This window comes from Oncorhynchus masou, chromosome 21 (assembly GCF_036934945.1).
Source record: "Oncorhynchus masou masou isolate Uvic2021 chromosome 21, UVic_Omas_1.1, whole genome shotgun sequence".
Classification (NCBI taxonomy): domain Eukaryota; kingdom Metazoa; phylum Chordata; class Actinopteri; order Salmoniformes; family Salmonidae; genus Oncorhynchus; species Oncorhynchus masou.
The window spans coordinates 45,058,046-45,077,330 of record NC_088232.1 but is presented as its reverse complement, the minus strand read 5'-3'; positions in this window follow the sequence as shown (position 1 = coordinate 45,077,330).

The following is a 19,285-nucleotide window of genomic DNA, read 5'->3' as shown; positions in this document are numbered from 1 at the left end:
TGATAATATTTTCAAGGACAAAAATTGTGCTTTTCTTTCAAATACAAGGACATATCTAAGTGACCCCAAACTTTTGAACGGTGGTGTAGGTACGTACTGTACCATTCAGTCCTTTGATGGGATAGATACATCTAGACAAACGATAGCTTAAAAGACACATAATTCAAACACTACTACATTTATTTAGCATTGTTCAGACTGAGTATTCCTCAATAGCTTGCTTTGTACATCAAATGTGGATGGTCAGTGCTAAACCAACCAGAATGCATAATATCCTCAATCACAGTCATCCATGCTGTGCTTCCCTCTTTGTGACAACAGCAACAGTGGTGCTGTGTGTCACACATCCAATTCAGGCAAACAGGTGTGAGCATGGATGTTCCCCTGTGAACATGCTGCGTCTGTCATGTGGCAAAGCAAAAATAGCACCAATCAATGTCCCCCTTGGACATGATGCGCTTGTTTGTTCCAGCCACCGCAGGGGCCTCAACGAACTGAGATCCCCAATCACAAAGCCAGCTTTCCGGTGACAAAAATCGATCAAGTCAGTTAAAATGGGAAGCCAATCTTGGCACTACAGATTTCACCACTTCAAAATGTCTTCAGTATTGCTGAGGTGCGCCACGACAAGTTGGAAAGAAATCATGTCTCGACACAGTGGTGGAGAGGTTAATTGGTATATGGTCTTCGGTTACATTAAGAAATGGTTTCCAGTCACCGCATCATGTCACCTGCTGAAATATGGTCTTGTTCCAACATTGTGTCACACACCTTGGTCACAGTTTGTCACCTGAGGGCCAGAACCTGTAAGGAGCCTCATGGGTATTCCCCTGTGTAAACAAAGAGAGAGAATGTCTAATGTATAGCTTGTGGCTGTTGACATAAACATTCATGAAATCCTTACATGCTGCTTAAGGGTTTAGAAGTCCTTATGTAGGTGCAGTGGTGGGAAAAGTACCCAATTGTCATACTTGAGTAAAAGTAAAGATAACTTAAAAGAAAATGACTCAAGTAGAGGTGAAAGTCACCCAGTAAAATTCTACTTGAGTAAAAGTCTAAAACTATTTGGTTTGAAATATACTTAAGTATCAAAAGTAAATGTAATTGCTAAAATATACTTAAGTATCAAAAGTAAAAGTACAAATCATTTCAAATTCCTTAAATTAAGCTGGCACCATTTAATTATTATTATTTTTTACGGAAAGCAAGGGGCACACTTCATCACTCAGACATAATTTACAAACAAAGCATTTGTGTTTAGTGAGCCGTCAGATTAGAGGCAGTAGAGATGACCAGGGATGTTCTCTTGATACGTGCTTGAATTGGAGCATTTTCCTGTCCTGCTAAGCATTCAAAATGTTACGAGTACTTTTGGGTGTCAGGGAAAATGTATGGAGTAAAATTACATTATTTTCTTTAGCAATATAGTGAAGTGAAAGTAAAAGTTATCAAAAATGTAAATAAAGTAAAGTACAGATACGTCAAATAACTACTGCTTACAGTACTTTAAAGTATTTGTATTAAGTACTTTACACCCCTGTGTAGGTGCCCTTCAAATAAAGTGTTACAGTCAATCCCTTTGCATGTTTGATCAATATCAATTTCTACACATGGATATAGAACACTAAACTATTGACAACTCCTACTTCAACTTGGATGCAAAACACTACAATACTGACTGTCAAACAGGAGGATTTGTCCCCAGCATGCTTGAGTACGTGACCAATAAACTCTGATGATGAGCTTGTTAGATGATGTGTGTCCAGGTAAGATGGGAGATATTGGAGAAGATAAGAGGTCTAATGTAGAGAGGGTAGACTGGTTCCTTGGGATGTATCCCAGTGAGCACAAGACATATTTTCGTAACAGAATTGAGCGGATGTCTTCAGAGCAGAGCAGGTTGTCTCTCCCTGCAGTGGCAGCAGAAACGAGAGGGTGGGGGGGGGGCAGGAAGCCTCTCTCCTGGAGACAGATGGACGCCCATGCTGTGGAGACAGAGCTTTCTGCTAATGCTACCACGCTCACTGGTTACAGTACTGGAGGCTAACGCTAGCTTTGACCATTTAACTAGAGGAGGCAAAAACACACGGCTGTGCGTGATAATCTTGTCAGGTGAGGAGACAAGCTTCTCACACCCCAAACCTGAGAGCGTTTCTGAATCTGTACCATGCCAGATGGCCGTTCAAAAGACATACACATACCGGCACACACACACACACACACATACACACACACACACAAACAGAGGATGGATACAGATTATAGGAGTTGAGGCCTAGCACACAGCGATTCCAGCAGTAGTATCACACCGTGTGTGTGAGATGTGTTTCACAGGATTGTCAACATGTTTCCTCACACAGAGACCCTATAGGAATAAAGTCAGCTGTGGTGAGAGAACGCCAGCTTCCATGGTGAGTCTCTGGATAAATGAGGCTATGTCGAGGCACGTTCTCTCTATACTTCTAGAATGGGACTAGAAGTTCCATCAACCAGTTAAAATTATGTTTATATCTCTACACCAAAATACTACAACCAAATGTCTTGTAAATTCCTATTGCATTCTATACCTGGTGTCCTTTTTAGAAAGCTTTATTCAGAACCTACAGGGAACCTAAATCGTCTCAGAGCACTTGAGCAATCAACAGAGTAGCTTGAATGTCAGGTTTAGGATTTGATTGCATTTTGAGTAACCGACCAGTATGTATTTAAGACAGATGTTCAATCACGTCCTTAGGTCGCTCCGGAAACAGAGCACAGGTGCACCTGCGCTCCCATTTGAATATCAGAAAGGTCCCGGAAAATAATTTCTGTGAAAAGCACTGAATCTCTGTATAGTGCTACAGTTTAAAGGCGGCAGGTAGCCTAGTGGTTAAAGTGTTTGCGCCAGTAACCGAAAGGATACTGGTTTGAATACCCACGCTGACAAAGTAAAAAATAATTTGCCCTTGTTTCATTTTTTAAAGCCCAAGGATGTTTAATTCAAACATGGTGTTGTATTGTACCTTGTAATACAATTATGTATTGTTAGATACAACTGGACTTATTTGTTTTCAAAGAGTGTTTCTCAAACATGGCACAAACTGGTTGAATTTCCACACCGTGTGCAGGTAAAAACATGTCCCTAAACTGTTGCCAACTGAGACAGAAGGTCTCCCATGATGTTTCACAACACAGATATGCAGATATCCCATTTCAGAACAGAGAACAAAGAATCTACTGCCATGGTGTGTGTGTGTGTGTGTGTGTGTGTGTGTGTGTGTGTGTGTGTGTGTGTGTGTGTGTGTGTGTGTGTGTGTGTGTGTGTGTGTGTGTGTGTGTGTGTGTGTGTGTGTGTGTGTGTGTGTGTGTGTGTGTGTGTGTGTGTGTGTGTGCTTGCGACTGTGCGTGCACGCTTGCGTGAGTGCATGTGAGAGCAAAAAGGAGAAAGATAAGGAGTGGAAGAGAGACAGATAGGAGGGAGTTGCACACTACAGCTGGCATGGGATTCATACAGCCAACTGACAGTGTAGCAGAGCTCCTTAACAACTTCACAGGCCACAGAAAAGAGCTTTAAGTGTCCACATGGCCTCTGCAGCAAGCTTTACTGTGGCTCAACTCAGACCAGCTTGCCAGCTGCTGGCACAGACAAGAGTGTGCAGAGCGATAAATCTGTGTGTGTGTTTGTGTGTGCCTGTCTGTGTGTGTGTATGTGTGTGTGTGTGTGTGTGTGTGTGTGTGTGTGTGTGTGTGTGTGTGTGTGTGTGTGTGTGTGTGTGTGTGTGTGTGTGTGTGTGTGTGTGTGTGTGTGTGTGTGTGTGTGTGTGTGTGTGTGTGTGTGTGTGTGTGTGTGCGTGCGTGTGTGCACATGCATGTGTGCACGTGTGTGAAAGGGGACAGAGATTACACAGATTAATGTATATTAATATATTTAGTGGCCTATCCTTGCTGTGAATTGTTCCTTACATTGTTCCGTACATACTCCGTACATACACCGTACATTCACCGTACAAACACTGTACAAACACCGTACAAACACCATACATACACCATACATTCACCGTACATTCACCATACATACAAGAGACTGTAGCAGAACTGTACTCATCATCAATACTAATGTAACATGTTTTTGAAAGGAGCTGCTACATACACCATACATACACCGTACATACACCATACATACACCGTACATACATGATACATACACCATACATACATGATACAGATCCATAAAGATAAACATGTTGATATGCTTTCCAACCATCACTGGTTCACCAGTAGACAGTCAGTTGTCCTCTGTTTCTATCTTCAGCTACTCTACTGTCTATACTGGTCCTCTGTTGTGAGAAAGAAAGAAAGAAAGAAAGAAAGAAAGAAAGAAAGAAAGAAAGAAAGAAAGAAAGAAAGAAAGAAAGAAAGAAAGAAAGAAAGAAAGAAAGAAAGAAAGAAAGAAAGAGCTTGGATGAGTTTTAACATTGTTGACTTAGATTTAGCCTGAACACATGCTATCGTCAAATGATCAAATATTTCCCATTAGTCTTGGAATTAAGACTATATTTTGAATGGCCAGATCAGTTTTAAAAGCATCAATGAATTAATGTGAAATAGTAATTTTTATTTTGCTCTATTCAAATCTGTAATTATTATTATCTCTAGTTGATATGCAAGGTATGGGGAGGGAGGGAGTGAGTGTGTGGCACAAAGAAATCAATCTCTAATCAATCTCACAATCTCTATATGTGGTGGTGATGGTGGTGGGACTCTATCAAGTAATGTTTTATTTTCTCTCTCGTGGCTCCCTCCCTCCCTCCCTCTCTCCCTCTCTCCCTCCCTCCCTCCCTCCCTCTCTCCCTCCCTCCCTCCCTCCCCTCCCTCCCTCCCTCCCTCCCTCCCTCTCTCCCTCCCTCCCTCCCTCCCTCCCTCCCTCCCTCCCTCCCTCCCTCCCTCCCTCTCTCCCTCTCTCCCTCCCTCCCTCCCTCCTCCCTCCCTCCCTCCCTCCCTCCCTCCCTCTCTCCCTCTCTCCCTCCCTCCCTCTCTCCCTCCCTCCCTCCCTCTCTCCCTCCCTCCCTCCCTCCCTCCCTCCCTCCCTCTCTCCTCTCTCCCTCCCTCCCTCCCTCTCTCCCTCTCTCCCTCCCTCCCTCCCTCCCTCCCTCCCTCCCTCCCTCTCCCTCCCTCCCCTCCCTATCCCTCCCTCCCTCCCCTCTCTCCCTCTCTCCCTCTCTCCCTCCCTCCCTCCCTCCCCTCTCCCTCCCTCCCTCCCTCCCTCCCTCCCTCCCTCTCTCTCTCTCTCTCTCTCTCCCTCCCTCCCTCCCTCCCTCCCTCCCCCTCCCCCCTCCCTCCCTCCCTCCCTCCCTCCCTCCCTCCCCCTCTCTCCCTCCCTCCCTCCCTCCCTCCCTCCCTCCCTCTCTCCCTCCCTCCCTCTCTCCCTCCCTCCCTCCCTCCCCTCTCCCTCCCTCCCTCCCTCCCTCCCTCCCTCCCTCCCTCCCTCCCTCCCCCTCCCTCCCTCTCTCCCTCCCTCCCTCCCTCCCTCCCTCCCTCCCTCTCTCCCTCCCTCCCTCCCTCCTCTCCCTCCCTCCCTCCCCTCCCTCCCTCCCTCTCCCTCCCTCTCTCCCTCTCTCTCTCCCTCCCTCCCTCCCTCTCTCCCTCTCTCCCTCCCTCCCTCCCTCCCTCCCTCTCTCCCTCCCTCCCTCCCTCCCTCCCTCCCTCTCTCTCTCTCCCTCCCTCTCTCCCTCTCTCCCTCCCTTTCTCCCTCCCTCTCTCCCTCCCTTTCTCTCTCTCTCTCCCTCCCTTTCTCTCTCTCTCTCATCTCCTCACCCTCACCCCCTCCACTACCCACTGGATCCTCAGATGCCCCCCCCCAGTAAAGTATATTTTAGGGGGGGTTCGATGACAAAGGCGCTGGTCGGGGATCAGAGTCCTTTCCCACCATCACTATACAAGGACCCAACCAAACGAACGGTGAACATTAGCATTTCAAGGAGCCTCCATTAGCGATGGCAAGAAAAGCTGCCCCTCAGTGGGGGGAAATCCATTTTGTCCTTGCTCCCAACATCTGTTCCAACCTTTGGAGCCAGAAGGGGAACTAGATAATGCCAAAGAGGCTTTTGATTTACAGTAATGACGGCGCTGACCATCTTTCTGCTGAGCTCGAGAAAAAATTAAGATAAAACCAACTTTGTGCAACGCTACAGACTCAATCTTTTATTTCCCCCTCGGTATAAGCCCTTAAGAGATCTGTCAGCCACTTAGTTGACTGTGTGCCAAACAATCACTTGTATGTCATTTTCTTGTATAGATTTTTTCCTGAACTGGCCTTCGTTGAAATGTCATGTACAGTCTTTCATGCAGTTCTCTTGGAAATCCCATTTTATTTTACTGGGTCCAGACTCAGTCGACACACAGACAAGCAATGCAATATATAAGGTGATGTACTGACAACCACACACACAACAACTAACAGCCAGACTGGTTGTCATCTGTAGTGTAGTAGTTGAGCTGAGAATGACAGAGGGAGGAAGAGACAGAAACAGAGATAGAGAGACGGATGTAGGGCCTTGATCCCTGTCCCATCTGCCCTGCTCCTTACAGCTTGCAGCTCAGTGTGATCTTTCTATGTGTGTATGTGTGTATGTGTGTGTGCGTGTGCGTGCGTGCATGTGTGTGTGTGCGTGAGTGTGTGTGCGTGCGTGTGCATGAGCGTGTGTGTGTGTGTGTGTGTGTGTGTGTGTGTGTGTGTGTGTGTGTGTGTGTGTGTGTGTGTGTGTGTGTGTGTGTGTGTGTGTATGTAGGGTTCACTTTGGGCCTTTGATACTGGCACACAGACGCTGTGCCAGGCTAAACCCCTTGCAGTCATAAAGTCTGAATAGCATGGAGGTGAGCGCTAACTTGCCCCAGTCAGCCAGGAGTCAAAGCTCTTACTGGTCTACTGTATCACCATAACACCATGCTTATAGGGAGACAGGAAGTCACTGTTAATACAATGCAGCTTGATTTATACTAGAGACTGGAGCAGAACTGCACTCATCGTCAATACTAATGTAACATGTTTTTGAAAGGAGCTGCTATCGACTAGCCAAACAAGTCGTTGATGTTTTTCTTCCTTTTATAATGTGTGGCTTGGATGTCCTTTAGCAAACTCTCTAATCCAGAGAGACTTACAGTAGTGAGTGCAAACATTTTCATATATTGTTTCCCACTGGTTCCCCTGCAGGAATAAAACCCCAACACTTGCATTGCAAGCACCATGCTCAACCAACTGAGCTACACAGTATCTCCACAGATATGGACCACTTAGCCACGAGAGCGTGGTAGCGCTGTCTGATTCCCGAGGAAGACTCCTCAACAGCACTCTCTGACACGACCAAGCAGCACACAGACAACCCTCTGTGATGGTTACCGGTTATCCCGTTGCTCCCAGAACAAAATGACCAGCAACTGGACTTAGAAACATTGTTTTGTAGATGCAGCCCCCATGCTGCCTTGCTTCTGTTGTCCACTCATAAGTTAAAAAGATACAGACTGTAACAGTGTGCTTAAACAGACAATAGCTTGTGTTGAGTTGTAGCAGCTACGCTAGCTTTAACACAACCAACACTGCTCACTTGCCATAACAAGCCTGTTGTAGAGAGAGAGTGATGTCATCAAAACGACTCAGTCGGTATCTCGGCTCAGTCGCCTGCAGTGAGCACCTGGTTTCTTTCACGAAGGGAGCGATTAGTTGTCAGGGCTTACACCATCATTTTGACAGCTGTGGTTCTCTAACTGGAATTGGACAAACAATAGATGTGCACATATATCAAGGCTCATCAAGGCTTTCTGGCTACATTGAAACCTGAGTGCATTAGACACGGAAACATCCACTCTCTGTACAGTCCTGGACCGTTGGCTGGTTTACAGTATTAGGCTGGTTTGTGCCAAGCCAGGGGCCATCTTGTGTCAGTGTGGTGTCTGGCTTACGCACGGCGGGCTGACTGATGACTGACTCTGTGTGGTCCTGACGTAAGCCATCCAGGGCTCCGTGGTGGAGTGTTTATCACTGGGCCTCTTCTGAAACACAGCATTCCTAATGACTATCTTAGGTGTTAGAACACAGATAGGGCACCTCTGCCTTCTCCCTGTTGCCCAGATGAATCACAACCCAGGGCTGGCGTGCGTGCGTGTGCGTGTGCGTGCGTGCGTGCGTGCCAGCCAGAGGAGAAAGTGTAGGAGGCTTACACTGCACTACTGTCAGCGTAACTTTAAAAGGAAGGGCTGTGGTCCTAATTCCTCAAATGGACCATATCGCACACACACAGAAAGACACACACACTCATACACTCACACACTCACACACACTCACACACAGCCAGATGGACTGCTGTGCTAAGGCTTAGTTTAATGACAAAAGGACCCTCAATCTGGACAAGCAGGCAGGGAGGGATTTATCTCTCACTTTAAAGTCCATCTGCGAGACGTTTGGCCTCAAACCCAACTGCTCAACCTCGCAGTCTCCCTCCCTTCTCTTCTCTTGTTTGAACAGCACCAAAACACAAACGCCAGAGGACACCGCTGCCCCAAACCTGTTTGCCAGTTAGCCGCATGTACCAAATCTAAATAATAAAGGTTTGACCAAGGGAACGAATCATAGTCACACAGCCCCGGAGCCATATCGTAGCATGTGATCCTCTGCTAGCTAGCTGAATCCTTTATTTATTGAGCCGAACAGTGTCCAAGTGCAGCCAGCAGCCGGAGAGCAGAGAGAGAGAGAGAGAGAGAGAGAGAGAGAGAGAGAGAGAGAGAGAGAGAGAGAGAGAGAGAGAGAGAGGGAGAGATAGACAAGAGTGACAGCATGCAGATAGACTAGCTACCTATTTATATCCTGGGCCATCTGCAAAAGCTCCCTCTTGTCTTTGGTCATCCTGTTCCACAAAGGCTGGAGGCAGATTCCAGCAGCCGCCACATTCACTATTCATTCCAGGAGCCAGGCGGCCCCATATGGATCCGGCCCACTGCTGTGCTGAGCAGGGCCTGTTTTCCCCTGGATTGACATGGTAATGAAGTCCTGGTGCAATGCTCTGAAACTGAAAGAGACTGGGCCCAGTATAGAGCCCTGACTCCCTTTCTTTTTTTTCTCTCCTAAGGCCCCTTCTTTCTTTATGCTTGCTTCCTTTCACCCTATTCTCCTTTTTCTCTCTTTCTTTCTCTCTCTTTCTTTCTCTCTCTCGACCACCCAAATGATCTCATAATTTTTCTCACATCTGTGAAGAGGCTAATTTGGCCTTTGGTGCTTTATAGTGCCTGATCCCTCTCCTTCAATTGGCAAATGGATTCTTCTGAAGGATGTCCAATGAACACTTGAAGGCCTACATAAAGCTAGGCTAAAGGTAGAAATGTCCCCTAGCCACAGGTCTAGGAACAGATGAACCCCTAATCCCTAGGATAAAATATGCATTTAGTTTCCTTTTGGCGGAAACTTCATGGTCAGAACCACACACGAACACACATACAGTCTGGGAAACACAGAAAAGGACGTATATATATATATATATATAAGGGGGGGGCTATGTGGAATTGGTCAGAGGGGGGGGGGAACTGATCAGAGGGGGGGGGCTCCTGTGGAACTGGTCAGAGGGAGGGGGGGGGCTACTGGGAGCTGGCCAGTAGGAGAGGAACTGGCCAGAGGGAGGGGGGCTACTGTGGAACTGGCCAGAGGGAAGGGGGCTACTGTGGAACTGGCCAGAGAGAGGAGAACTGGCCAGACAGACGTGGCCCGAGGAAGGGGGGCTAGTGTAACCGATGTAAAATGGCTAGCGAGTTAGCGGGGTGACTGTGACGTCACTCGCTCTGAGACCTTGAAGTAGTTGTTCCCCTTGCTCTGCAAGGGATGCGGCTTTTGTGGAGCGATGGGTAACGATGCTTCAAGGGTGGCTGTTGTCAATCTGGGCAGAGGATCCCTGGTTCGAGCCCAGGTTGGGGCGAGGAGAGGGATGGAACCTGTACTGTTACACAACTATGGAACTGGCCAGTGGGAGGTGGGCTAAAAAGCAGCTAAAACAGTCTGGGTGATACCATAAAAAATGGGCCCTAAAGAGAAGCCAAAAGCTTCAGGGGTCCCACTGTGGAACTGACCATAACCAGACCATCTCTGTTGGCTGCCCTTCATCCCCCTATCAGGCGATTCTCTCTGTCCTCCCATCCAACCAGATCTCAGAGGCCTTCGGAATTTCACCTCATCTCATTAGCATTGATGAATTATTCATGAGGATTATCTCTGTATGGGGCTGGGGGCAAAACTTTGTAGCTTCAAATGCTGGTAAGGAGAGCCACAACATGTGACTGTGTAGATGCTATATGCTCCTCAGCATCCAGTCACAGTCAGTGTCCTAATCAGTACTCTGATGACACAGCTTATGAATAAAGGCATAACCTGCCTTATGAGTTATAATCAATGAATAAATAAATGAATACAACATGAGAATATATGAACACAATAAGGGATCAGCATCGGAGTAACAGAGCAGGAAAGATTGTCCAACCTGTGTACTAATCTGTGCCATCTATGTGCTTGCCTAAAGATTATAGCTACCTGCGAGAGATCGCAGCGGAGTATAGAAGGGTGTGTGGGTGGTACCATTCTTGTGCTACTGCAGTAGTCACCTTGGGAGACAGAGCCTGGGGCTAAGGCCAGCCCAGTTAGCCCTGTATACTGAGCAGACCCTAACCTAATTAGCTGTCGTCCCAGTGTCAACACTTCTGCGGTCTCTGATAAAAGACATATGAGTGGCCATTTTCTTTCACACTCTGATAGGGGGATAACATCGTCATGGTAAAAAAAAAGGACTTTCACATCTGCAATGTCTATTTTGTGCCTGATGTTGTTGTGTTATCTGGGACTTAGCGTTTAGTTAGTTAGTGTTTAGCCATTTAGCATTACAGTTGTGCTATGCTTTTTCGGATCTGAACAAAACACAAATAATCTCACCACATACATCTCAAGTGAGGTCTTGTAAAGATTAAGACAAATTCCCTGGTTCTGTGACCACATATGTTTTGTCAAAGACTACAACAGCATAGCAAAGAGAAGAATATCCATAGAGGAGAAATGTGGAGTTTTTTTGTGAACAAAATCTCATAACAATCTCATAATAACACATCCTAATATTTCCTTTCTCAACGCAGATTGTATCCCTCTTCAGCTTCATTACAGCACATAAACATTTGTACCAGGACCTCAATTAGAGCCAATCAAATATGGTCGCCCGGCACTGGTATCCAGGCAACGGTTGCTTTTAATGCATCGAAAACCATTCCAGTAATTCCATTTATACGGATAAAACACTCTCGCAAATAGATTACCTGCTGCATGTGATCTCCCTTCTCTGTGAAATCGTGGCACAGGGCCACATCCTCCCACTGCCTCTAAGTCCATTAAAATACAGATGAGAGCATTTTACTGCATGGGGCCAGAAGCGACACCTCCCATCTAATCCGCTAACAAATAAAAACATCAGATGAATTACGTGTAATCGAGAGGCGCTATAACCTGGCACCGGCATTGGAGAAATGAAGCAAAATGAGGCTTTATTTGGGTAAATATTTGGATTTCATCTGATTAAGCTCTGTTCTGGGTGTATAATTAGCTAGTATGTATAGATTGAGAAAACGGGTCTATCTTGGAGAGTGGTTACGGTAGATGTACTTCTAACTGTTCTATTTGGTACTGATGCTTGTGTTCGCCACGTGGATGGAAGCCTACATACAAGATGTATGTATGCAAGATTTGTGAGGAGCTGCAGAAAACATTTAAACACTTCTTTCCATTTTGAAAAGTTCCAGAATTTTCTAAAGTCAATTCCCAGACAGTCTTTCATAGACGCCTTTCTTCATGAATGGTCAGCACAGCAGCACACGTGAAACACTCAATATCTTCAAAGCCAAGCACACAATACTGCCCTGACAGCCCGATCGTTCCTCTGTCGGAATCTCATCTCCTTAAAGCACTATTTATTCAGCACACATCCTTTTAATGCCTGGTCTTGGCAAGAGAGCCTGTAACCCTGCACCTTAATTCCATTCGCCTGTTCCTCCAATGAGGCCCAATAATCTAAGGCTAACAGGAACACAGACTCTCCCTCTGAAAACACTGGGCTTATTCTTTCAGGAGCACTTTAATATCACTAATAGCCAACAAAGTTTTGATCAATTATTCTGATATACAGTATGTGTAATGCCAAGCCAGTTTAGGCTAATGTGCAAAGATGGATGAAGATATGAAACACCACACCACATTCAGAAGCTAATATCAGTATACAAAAAAACATCTCAAAAAACATCTCATCCCATTGTTATAACACTGTGATTACAATTTAATGTAGTCCTCCACAACATAACATTTTGTTATTACACAAGCAGAATATTGACCATTGCTATTGCACTCGTGTAATAACAAAAAACATACAACTTGCTATTCGAAACCAATTACAGTATTAAAACTGTTCCTTCTAGTAATAGTGGGAAGGAATATGCATACGCTTAAACCTTATCAGTCTATGTCGGGAGTGCAGCTTCCCACCATTGTGGGTCAAAGACAGGCGCTTCATTTCAGTCCTCAAATGGGGCTTAGCTATTGTAGATGAGAGACTGGAGTTTCACTTCAAATGGGGCTTAGTTATTGTGGCTCAAAAGACTGAATCTTTATTTCAAACGTGACTCAGCTCTATAGAGGGGATTCTTTTTAGACCCTGATGCCCTTGACGAGTCAGGGGAGGGACATTGGAGAGAGTGAGTGAGAGTGAGAGTGAGAGTGAGAGTGAGATAGATAGATAGAGAGAGAGAGAGAGAGAGAGAGAGAGAGAGAGAGAGAGAGAGAGAGAGATTGACATAGAGACAGAGAGAGATCATTCCAAAGGAGAAAGTGCAGGATAAAGTGTTTGTACCTTTGTGTCTGATCCTATAGAGAGTGTGGGAGAGAGGGATGAAGAGGAGGGTGAGGAGGGGTGAGGAGGAGGGTGAGGAGAGTGGGGGGGGGTGAGGGAAGGATAAGAGCCAAAGAGGATTAGGGGCCGTGAGACCTTTGTTGTTGTGATCAGTTAAAAGTACTAGCTCTCAATCACCCACCTGGCTAGTTGAATGCACTAGACCAGCACATTTGTGTGTGAAGAACGGGAGTACAGGCCACCTTGATGAAGCCTGTAGAGAAAAGAGAACTGACTTCAGTTCGACATTTCAGACCTTTCGGAGTGTGTGAAATTAGTTTCAGTTTGTTCCAATTTGCATGTTTCACGTAATGGCATGATCAAATACACTACAGTTTTTACAGAGCAGCAGCCAAGTAAGACAGGACCTACTGGAATATACAGTATATGGTAACCATAACAACACCAAGGAACTCTGCACCTATTACAAACACATGACCCATAAATTACCCCCCTTGCAATAACAACTCTAAGTATGGGTGGTAGGTGTGTGAGAATCTGTGTGTGTGTGTGAGTCTGTGTGTGTGTGTGTGTGTGTGTGTGTGTGTGTGTGTGTGTGTGTGTGTGTGTGTGTGTGTGTGTGTGTGTGTGTGTGTGTGTGTGTGTGTGTGTGTGTGTGTGTGTGTGTGTGTGTGTGTGTGTGTGTGTGTGTGTGTGTGTGTGTGTGTGTGTGTGTGTTGGACTTGTTCTCTATTCCTTGGTAGTCGGTCAAGCCAGTCACATGGAAAGGAGTGTGTTTCCTACATTAACTCTCTCTTCCCTCTGCGCTGTATAAACAGTGCAAGATTGAGTAAGAACAACATAGCTGTGGGTGATACCTAGGAGGAAGTGAGCCACGGTGAAGGCATGGGATAGGGGTTAGGCAAGCGGACACTGGGTCTGGAGTGTCCCGTTAAAACTCAGGCAAAACAGTTACCGCAGAATCCAAGAAGTTGCAGGCAGAGGTAGTATCACAAGCCAGTTTCAGGGCTCAGGCACAACTCTCAATTCCCCATCGGTTAGAAGATCATGGGACGTGGATTTGAAATGACACCGACATCACATGTCAGCGTAGTGTCTGAAACTTTACATAGACTAGCATGGCACGCAACACAAAATGATTTAAATCACTAATAAAACCAAACCCCCTGACAAACTGACACATTTGAGAAATCTATTCCTATAGAGTTAGAACAACAAGGCACTCCTGTAACTTCAATACCACCATTATCACCATGGATCAGACTGTTACCTTGGCTACAGATTAACCTTTCGCTCAAAGGATGGACAGAGGAATGAAAAAAAGGACAGCAGCAGACCTTCCCCTCCATCTCCTCCCTCCCCTCTCCTCTTCATCAGAGGAGGCTGGTGGGAGGATCTATAGGAGCTCATTGTTATGGCTGGAATGGAATAAATGAAATGGTATCAAACACATCAAACATATAAAACCACATGTTTTACTCCGTTCCATTAATTCCATTCCAGGCATTACAATGAGCCCTTTCCTCCTGTAGCTCCTCCCACCAGCCTCCTCTGTTCTTCATCCCCCAGAAGTGCCAGCTGTGTGATGGGCGAGGGGGGTGAGGATGGGGGTAAAGGGGACACCAGGAGGAGGGTTGGAGTGGGCCTCTCCAGCCTGAGCCTTCTGGCTGCATCTCAGGGAGATACTGGCCCTTTGTCTCCCCTCCAATCTGGCCACATCTCCCCCTGAGCATCCTGCTTGCCTGCCTTGGGCTGCCTGATGCCTGCTGTAGCCTCTCACATATCAATGGAGCCCCAATTGGGTGGTCAGACAGAGACAAGCCCAGCTAGGATGGCTAGTGAGGGGTGGCAGGGATTGTGGAGGGCCAGCTCTATGTTCCAAACTGGAGACTATCTGTCTGATTGGAGCTTCTGGTGTTGGTTGGTTCTCAGTAATTTACAGCTCACATACTTGAGTTCTATGTCTATAGTCCAATTGTCATTGTATCGTAACTGTAAATTATTCTTAGTTTTGCATAGAAAATATATTGAACTTTGTAACAAGCACATTCATTTTGTCAGTTGAATAACTTATTTATATATTTCCTCAGCTTTTCAGTGGTTTATTATGTCCAGAGTGAAAGCGTGATATTGCTATTATAGCCATTAGCAGCCCATATATCGGACTTTTTGATGCATCAAATTGTTATAGCCTAATTGAACAAAGTGACTTCGGGTGACAACCTATTCTTTCAAGTCGAACAATAGGAAAGCACTAAAGCCCCGCCCCTGCGGTCGATGTTGCTTCAAGAGTCGTGCGCAAATGTTTCATGTGTGCACTACTGCACGCGACGGCCTAGCGGTTACCTCTCAGCACTATGCTTACGTCGCGAATACAGATTGGACACATATTTAAAGTTCGCTGCGAACCGGTGCCACTTGGATGCCCTTCTTCAGTAAGCGAAACGAACGCAGAAGTCGCTCAAACCGAAACGGAGAAATAATTTTACCTCAGCCCCTAACATAATCGGATGATGAGGATAATAGACCGGATGATTTATATATATATATATTTTAAAGGTGGTATGTTAGATAAAAACGAGATATAGGTGCAACTTTATAGGCTAATGTTAAGATTGATCTCACTTGTTTTCTGAAACGCGTTTTACAGTAAGATTTGTCTGCAAGTTTTTTCTTTAAACAGGCTATATATAATAAGCAATCTATTCCTATGTAATTATTGCACTGCATAAAAAGGCTTGACATTTTTGTTTTGCTATTTTAAAAAGGCTGGCAGTTTATTCGAACCATTTTATTTTACAACTAAACTTCTTTGACACAAAATCTTCAATTATTATGATAATGATAAATCTTATTTGATCTATAGTAGCTAGACTGAACGGAATCGAAAACAACTATTGGACTCTACAGTATGTCTTCACAATGTTCATAGACTAAAATAACACTTTTAGGGATAGTCAAAAAGTGCCTATTTTGTTGCAAAAGGCTGACAATCAGGTTGTGGAGCTGCAGACAAGTTCTGACGCTGGCCACGTCAACTATAGTCTACTGAACAAAAATATAAACGCAACATGCAACAATTTCAAAGATTTTGCTGAGTTACAGTTCATATAAGGAAATCAGTACATTGAAATAAATAAAGTAGGCCATAATCGATGGATTTCACATGACTGGAAATCATAGGAGGCTGGTAGGAGGAGCTACAGGAGGACGGGCTCATTGTAATGGCTGGAATGGAATTGATGGAACAGAATCAAACATGGTTTCCATATGTTTGATGAATTTGAATCTGTTCCGTTTATCGCATTCCAGACATTACAATGAGCCCATCCTCCTATAGCTCCTCCCACCAGCCTCCTCTGCTTGGAATATAGATATGCATCTATTGGTCACAGATACCATACATTGGGGTGTGGGTCAAAAAAACAGTCAGTATCTGGTGGGACCACCATTTGCCTTATGTAGCATGACACATCTCCTTCTCATAGAGTTGATCAGGCTGTTAATTGTGGCCTGTGGAATGTTGTCCCACAAGTTGCTGGATATTGGCGGGAACTGGAACACGCTGTCGTACACGTCGATCCAGAACATCCCAAACGTGCTTGTCGTGATGTGTGTTTTGTCCTATATTTTTTATTTAATTTATATTAATTTTTAATCCCAGCCCTCGTCCCCACAGGAGGCCTTTTGCCTTTTGGTAGGTCGTCATTGTAAATAAGAATTTGGTCTTAACTGACTTGCATAGTTAAAAAATATTAAATATATATTCTTCTTTTTTTAAAGCTTAATGGGTGACATGTCTGGTGAGTATGCAGACCATGGAAGAACGGACATTTTCAGCTTCCAAGAATTGTCTACAGATCCTTGCGACATGGGGGCTGTGCATTATCATGCTTAAACATGAGGTGATGACAGCCTATGAATGGCACGACAATGGGATCTCGTCACAGTATCTCTGCCCATACTATAACCCCACCGCCACCATGGGGCACTCTGTTCACAATGTTGACATGAGCAAACCGCTCACCCACACAACGCCATACATGTGGTCTGCAGTTGTGAGGCCGGTTGGACATACTGCCAAATTCTCTAAAATTACTTTGGAGGCGGCTTATGGTAAAGCAATGAACATTCAATTATCTGGCAACGGCTCTGGTGGACATTCCTACAGTCTGCATGCCAATTGCACGCTCCCTCAAAACTTGACAGACACATCTGTGGCATTGTATCGTGTGACAAAACTGCACATTTTAGAGTGGCATCTTTTTGTCCCCAGCACAAGGTGCACCTGTGTAATGATTATGCCACACCTGTCAGGTGTATGGATTATTTTGGCAAAGGAGAAATGCTCAATAACAGGGATGTAAATGAATTTGTGCTCAAAATCTGTAAGAAATAAGCTTGTGCGTATGGAACATTTTGGGGATATTTTATTTCAGCTCATGAAACATGGGACCAACACTTTACATGTTGCGTTTATAGTTTTGTTCTGTGCAGTTGGCAGTCCTGCATTTTTAAAATTTTATTTAGAGTGGTTGAAGCTTTTATAAAAAATATGTTTAATGAAGAATCAAGTTCTTGTTCAGTTTCCCTGAGAGGTTGGCAATTGTCATGTTGAGGAAGTAAAATATATTGAATATTTGAATTGTTTTATATTATTTTTTATTTTGCATATTTACTTCAGAATGCTTTGAAAACTAAAACTTAGCCTCTAATGTTTAATGGGACAGATGTGACCAAACTCCTTACTTTGTTATGCTGGCAGCCAGTCCTTTTCTTGTCAAATTATTTTCACAAACTGACGAAGGGAGACTTTTCCAACTCAAATGTAAGTTAAGTAATGTTAATGATGCAGGTGTGCGGGCCCCGCAGCACCGAGGTGACGAATCAAACTCCGATCTCTCACAGTTCGGTTCCATTGATCAGCTGAGACCTCGCGCTGATTGACAGCCCCCGTCGCCATAGCAGCCGCCGGAGTGGCGCCGTGAGGACTGGCCGGAGGGCTGCTGTGAATGGGTGACGTCACGGGGCTGGCGCCAGTGAGTCTGCGAGAGTATGAGCTCGCGGCGCAATTCAGTACTGCGGCTCGCTTGGTGCCAATTCATCACCTGTCAGGGATCAGTCAGGGTGTCATGCGAAATGTACACAGCTGTGAGAACAAAAAGAAGAGAGAAAATGAAAAAATCGGATTAGGCCGACACCAGATGTGGACACGACTGCAAGAATTCCACATCGCATCACAGTAGAAATGCATAAAGGCTTGTAGGCGAAGTTGTCTCTTGGCTGCAAAATCAAAACTGTATAATATGTGTAAGTTGCTGCCTTCCAAACATTAAATACCCAATTTTTATGCAAGTGTAGGCTTTTTATCTTTGAGAAATGTATTTCACATTGAGAAATGTCAAGCATGTTGCAGAATAGCTGGTGGGTGGGTGGGTAGATGGTGATATGCATTTGTTTGCATAAGATTTGTTATTGCACATGAGAGCTCAGTCTTAACAGAGGACAGACTACATACACCAAACATAATCAATTGCACTGTGCTTGCCAGGATTGCATTTTTTTGTTAAAATACTGTATTTGTTCTGCAATACTATTTAGGGCTTTTGGTGTTTTGCAGCGCAATTCTCTCAAATCTATTTTACCGTCATTTTTGGTATAGTATCCATATTATCATTGTTATGAAATATATCCACACAAAAAAAATATTTTCTAAATAATATTTTGTTGCAGCTGTGCTCAAGGAGAAGACACACATTCTCATCCATTGAAGACGTCACTATGACCCCTAATGCGTTTGTTAAAAATTCATTGACTTTTGTGAGCAACCCAATTTAATCCACAAAGCAAAACGAACACCCGCTGCAGCCCACAACAGCCCGGGGCAATTCGTTTGTGCCGCATCACTCCGCGCGCTTTGGAGCTCATTGCACAGCACCAGTTGGATAATGCAGCGTTTAATTTATACACAGGAATGCTATTATAGCCTTAACATGTTCGCAACCAAAGGATCTGTTTAACAATGAATTACATTATTGTCAATCTTTGAGGTCATATAATGGCCTTCCTGACGAAATGTTTTCTAAATTGTGTTGAGGACCTTAAACACAGTGTCAATCCAGATGTCATCCAAGTGGCCCCATATACATTGTGACAGTCACTCCTTGACCTGTAGTCACAGATTTCTCAGAATAATGTGCATAATCATACACCTATATTATTTCAAATATTCCCTATTCTGCAGATTCAGAATCCATATTTCCCCACTGATCCAATTCGTGCGCAAGCATGCCATATAGGCTAGGTCCGAAGTCCGGTTTAGCCAGCCGGTTTAAAGTTCACATTTCTCTTATCACCAATTTATACATAGCCGATGTAGAGATATATTATAT